This window comes from Saccostrea cucullata, unplaced genomic scaffold, assembly GCF_032062105.1.
Source record: "Saccostrea cucullata isolate Sc308-1 unplaced genomic scaffold, CSIRO_AGI_Scuc_v1 ctg15949, whole genome shotgun sequence".
In the NCBI taxonomy this organism is placed as follows: domain Eukaryota; kingdom Metazoa; phylum Mollusca; class Bivalvia; order Ostreida; family Ostreidae; genus Saccostrea; species Saccostrea cuccullata.
In genome coordinates, this window is record NW_026938291.1 from 1 (window position 1) to 6,211 (window position 6,211).

At 31.3% G+C, this 6,211-nt stretch overlaps 1 long non-coding RNA gene across 1 annotated transcript; it reads left to right on the forward strand.

Annotated features, from left to right (window-relative positions):
* Window positions 1–57: 57 nt before the first annotated feature.
* On the forward strand, window positions 58–2,849 carry LOC134249917 (uncharacterized). The gene is made up of 3 exons (XR_009988395.1): window positions 58–115; window positions 2,057–2,151; window positions 2,600–2,849. It is a non-coding gene; the product is annotated as an uncharacterized LOC134249917 (long non-coding RNA).
* The last annotated feature ends 3,362 nt before the right edge of the window (window positions 2,850–6,211 follow it).

Genomic DNA, 6,211 nt, shown 5'->3' on the forward strand with positions numbered 1-6,211 from the left:
TAAAATTAGAAGGTGGAAATACCCTAAAACTTAAACAAACCTTGACATGTCACTGCTAGTTTGCTATTTCAAATATCAAGAGAGAAGAAAACCGGTGCTAAGCATTCTTCCACAGGTAAGTAATTTTGAGAAATAATAAATATATAACCAATTACCGATATTTCTCCAGGGAAAACATAGAAAACAATGATTAATGAGAATGGCGATGAAACACTGTATTTTAATTGATCTTCTTTATGATATAAATTAAATCACTGCAAAAAAAAATAGGATCAAAGAATTGTATACTTGACTAGTACATTTTTGAAACTATCATTGATCTTAATATGATATGAATGAGTAGAAAATTAACATACTTTGTTTACTTTGGTTTTGAAAGAGAAAATGAAAGTGTGTGCATGTTTCTTCGGAATAGCATGTAGCTATAGAACATGATTTTTAAAAGCACTTCTCAGATTAAAAAGCAATGCTTTATATTTAAGAGCCTTCAAAACCATTTCCAAAACAGTATCATTTTTCGAAATTGGTTGAAAAATAAAAAAGTTATATTTTTGTTGTTGTCATCTTTTCACATCTTGAAAAAAAAAGTGTTGCTATTTTTTAAAAAATTAAAGGGACAAAATCTACTAAGCTGCAATTCTTCATTTAATGCAAAGTACTTTACAATAATTATATAAACAAAAAGATATGTATTTAAATATTGTTTTCTAGAGTATACAAATATATCATTAACAAGAAAATCAAATACTTTATGGTTGCAGAAATTTGAAGTTCGAAGTGTGGTAACATTTTCACCTTCTTTTTTTATTCTTTGCAAGATAGAAACTTCATATATTATGATCATATATTATGCAATTGCATGATTATATTCATGTTCAAGAAGTTACATGACTGAAATCCAGCTCCAATGATGTTTCATTAACCTACTTATACAATACAGATATTGTTTCCCTCAGTCAGATGTGATGTACAAAGTTCTGTTTTATTGTACTGTAATTTCTAAATTCAATTTGAAGTATTTTTATTTTTTTTTCTGAGGTAAAACAAATTGATCTGTAGTTTCATTTGGATAAACTAATGGCTTCAAAAAGGGGGGGGGGTTATAATATTATAAATATAATTATCAAGTAAAAGTTATCATTTCTTGAGTGTATTTTTTGTATTTAGAAAACCATCTTCAATTTCTAATTAATACAACTAATATAAAAAGTGAAAAGCTGACACTGTTATTTGCTGAATAACCCCCCTCCCCCCCGGTATGACCCTCATCATTGTATGTCACCCCTACAATGTAAAAATAAACTAAATTGTTGAAAGCAAGATATTCACATAGTGCTGTGACCATTTTGCACCTTGCAATTTACGAGGATCCTGACAGCAAAGGGCAAATAACATTATCGGGCAAAAATAGTCCATGTGACCAAACATGATTCGGGGTTGAATACAAGGTCTTAAAAAATATTTTAGATCAAATTCTCATAGTAATTACTTTTCTGTTTCAAAAAAATCAGGTCTTCTTGGTGTATATTCTGAAATTCAATTTTTTCTCTTGAAAGAAATATTTCATTTTTATTTTTTTTTTTCCGGTATACCGGATACGTATCGTGATGATTAGGTACATATTATAATTTATTTTCATTGTTCAATCTTTCAAATACAATTACACTTACCGTCCAAACATAATTGATTTTATATACCCGGTACATAAAAATTTCGAAAAAGTAAAATTTTGTTTTTCCAGACTTTTCATATAAAATCATTGTAAAAACTGCTTTTAAAAAACTTTCAAGACTGTACATGAAATTTTTGACGATACCCATCTCACTGAAAATGATTAGTCAAGAAGTCTTTTGAAAACTTTCAAGACTGTACATGTCGTCATCTCACTATATCAGTCCGTAACACACTACCACCCTTTTGTTTATTTTTACACCATTTTTTGACAACAAAATTTTAGCAAATTTTAGAGTTACTGCCCTTTGCTTTTCCATTGCTATTAATAGCATGGTTATGATAGCAAATTAATACCAACGTGCTTAATATCTTTCCATGGCAGCTCTTGAAAATGGCCGAAAGTTAGGATTTGTTCCCAAGACACCAAAAAGTAGCTACAAACAATGAGATGAATTAGCTCAGAAAAATCAAACAGCGGTAAGTGTAAATCCATATATCTATATATAGCCATTGTTTAAAAAAGCATACCCAGGAAAAACGTTTATGAACCGAGGCAAGTCTAGATCGTTATGTCCTTGTAGTATTGAAATATGTGCCACGCATTTAGTTAACTGGATTTCTCACTACAATGTGATCCTCTGTCAATTTGAATTATTGTAAAGATAACAAAAAGTGATCATGCTCAAATTTTAGTCAATTTAAAACGGAATTACGTTCCATGTGTTTTTTTTTCCTTTCTATTCCTTGTCTACAAATATCTGTAAACGTAACGAAAAAAAAATTTTCCCACCTAGATAACAATCCAAAAATTATGGCTGATCTTGGAGAGGGCATACAAAAATAATTTCAAAGATGGCCTTGTAAAATGTGTAAAATAAGAATATAAATTATATTGTTTTTGAAATTTCCGTGTTTTTATTTTCAGATTTTCAGTAAATTTGAACAACACCCAGAAGGATTTCTTGCTTCTTTAACTCTGGGAGAAGATGTGTACACTGGGCTTGGAAGCAATAAAACGGCAGCAAAAGATAAAGCAGCGGAGGCCGCATTAGAGGTCTGGAGTACGAAAATTACTCCAGAGAAAAAGCTAGAAAAGACACCTGTTACGAAATTAAATGAATTTTGTCAGCAAAATAGGAAGGTATGTTAAATACATGAACAACTCTGTTGCTGGGATGGTTTTGTCAGAAGTATTCGAGAAAAAATTCAAATGCCAAGTTTCAAAATTTTAAATGCATATTCAATTGAGATGAATATGTATAATAATGTTCAGAACTATCTGTTGCTAAAGACAAAATCATACCCTTCGAGATTTTCCATTCCGCGTATCGTATCTTTTTTTTTAAATACTTTTCTTTTCTTTTTTTTTTACTAAATGATAGTATTCAGCATGTGAAATGAAAAATTTATGAGGTTATAAAATCATCATTACAGTGTGATAAATATTCCATATAAAAAGAATCTTCTATACACATAATAAAGAATAAGCAATCAAATCTTTATATGCATATTGACATACAAGTATTTTATTTGCTTCAGTATACATGTACATGTATACATTTAATAATTCTACAAATTCAGTCAGGGGGATCCGATTTTTTCCCTAAGCGGGGGACACGAATTCTTTGAATTAGCTTGTTGTACATGTATTCATATGAAGCAGATTTTTTCAAAAGCTTATACATGAAAAGATTGATTGATTGTATTTTGTTAAACGTCCTCTCGTGAATTTTTCACTCATATAGAGACGCCACCACTTGCTGGTGGCGAGCTAAAAATGTTGTCTTATACTCGGCACTCATGGTCATTGAGCAGAAAGGCTAAGGTTCTTTTTCGTACCAGCACGTATACCACGACACAGGGCCTCGGTTTATACGGTCTCATCCGAAGGACCGGTCTCCAGGTCCCACTTCCTTACTTTGCGACTCTAGAGCAGACGCTCTAACCACTGCATCATGCGTGCGACTACATGAAAAGAAAAAAAACTATTCCTGTTACCTTCAACTCGACATTAAGATAATTCGTCGACATATTGTCAATTTAACAATGGTTATTTTAATTCTTAGGTCAATAAGATATATTCTGGTGAGCTTGAAAAAAAAATACCACTGCCGAGTCGATCTGACACATATCTGTTTCATATTTGGATATTCTACTAGAAAAGGAAGGACGGGAATTATAATCTAACAACCAAGTTTTATAATGAACGTGATGACTTTATCTTTTCGATCGTCAACTTCCCTTACTTATGCAGCAATGTACCTTTATTACCTGTACACGAGGTTTACATCTCTCAGTTGATTCGATATGCATGATCATTTAATGTTTGAGGTCCGTGTTTGCTCTGCTCTTGATTTGTATTTCAGTAAATTTTGAACTTGAATACTGTTCGTGATCTCCAAATATGTCCTGAAAATATTTATACCCTACAAGATGTTACAATAAAATGACGTTCAGAAAGAGTTCACTATGAACGATCTACTATGAAAGATTTAACCGTTTGAACATGTAGTCTTCTAGAATCGAATTAAAAGAATACAAGTTGAAGCAAAGCAAATGTCTTCTGAAGAAAGTTTTCAACAGCTGCAGCTTTAAGGTAAGGCACATCAATTTTTTGGGAGGATTTACATGAACATGTTTAAATGAATGCTTCTTTTTCTAAAAAAGAATTGAAAATAAGTTTCCAGGGGACAGTTCAAGTTGCCTTTAATTTTCAACACAGCTAGGTACTTGTAGTAGCCCACAATGCATTGCGGCTCATTCAGCAGTAGGTAAAGTAAACATATTAGCTGATTTACATGCAAATTTATTCTGACGTCAGAAAATCTAGTGGACTCGACCTGATAAAGCAAGTTCCCATGTCGCAGTAGCTGCTGGAAAAAATTAAGGATTATCTCCCTCGTGCATAACTCTGATCCTTCGACATATTTGGCACTAATTTTCAACTCTATAGTTTTTTAAGCTTAAAATTAAATTTATCTTTAATTAAGGAGTGGAGCTTATTTTAACCTATGTTATACAATATATAACATAACTAATGGGACAGTTTACGCTTTATAAACAGCGAAATGGTTTATAAAAAAAAAACTAAGTTGTGTTGATAGTGAAACATAGATTAAAATAAGCACAATCCCGTATAATCTGATTTCAGTGTTGACAATAATACAATTTGTTCCTCTAAAATTGGCTCAAATTGAGCATATCTAATTATTTTAAAAGTTACGTCAAGCAGAGTAATACGATTTTGACGTAACTCATTGTGACATAGGTTATTTATGTTATATAATATAAAATAAATCTTTTATCCAATCAAATAACGTCTTACAAATAATACTAATCTATTAAAAATAATTCACCATTTTAACATCAAAATCCAGTGTAATATTGGATTCAAAATAATGTATTACATGTATTTGTATTACAACTTTGGTGAGAAATTTAGCTTTATTAAATACCTTATTTATATACTGATCAACAAAGATTTCAATCGATTTTCAATATAGTTACATTCACCTGTTTTAACAAGCCACCAATTACTAATACTTTATCAAAAGAATTCAGTGGGCAGGCAAACTGATGTTACATTTACATTTGTATTTGAAAACTTCGTATAATTACTTAATAATTGTCAATAAAAGTGTTTAATAGTTGTTAATTAGGATTCTAAAGTGTAAAGGAATTTAGTTCACTCAATACATAGCTACATTGAGTAAGTAAAAATCTATCATTAATAGTCGTTAATTAGCCTAAGGATTCTAAAGTGTAAAGGAATTTAGTTCACTCAATACATAGCTACATTGAGTAAGTAAAAATCTATCATCAATGCGTTTGGTATAGCTTCGAGAATTTATGTTATAAGTGATAAAAAGGAGTTAATTATATCCACAAATTTTCCTGATAATGAGATAAAACAACTCTAGCTATTTGAAGCTTGTTTTTGCTTAACCTCTTGTATAATTCATCAAAAACACAAATAAGTGAAACTGTCATTTATTCAAATAACAAATGACTAAAACTAAAATCAACAATACATATTACAAAAAAGTTATTATACAATTAATTACCCCTTTTGAGGTCAACATGGTGAAATAAGGACCCGAGACCTGGCCAACGAGGTGACCTGACCTGACCGAGGCCGCGTAGCGGCCGAGGTCAGGGCAGGTCATCGAGTGGGCCAGGTCGAGGGTCCTTATTTCACCATGTTGAACTCAAAAGGGGTAATCAATTGTTTTTACCGGCCGCCAGGAGGCGGTCGGTTATATGATATGAAAGTTTTAAGTCGCTGTGCGTTTCTGCGGAGTTAACAATTTAAATAAAAATATTCAACATTCATATCGCCGGCGAATCAATATTAAACAAAGATTGTCTAAATGTTTAAGAAAAAGCACAATTATCGTACAATTAAATTTTATAAATAATGGGGTAAATATTTCATCCAATCCTGATTGACAAACTCTGATATAACTGAAGTGCGGAGAAAATTAGTACGAGTGTTAGGCATAGTCTAAAACAGAGACCGCGTTGTAAATCAACAATT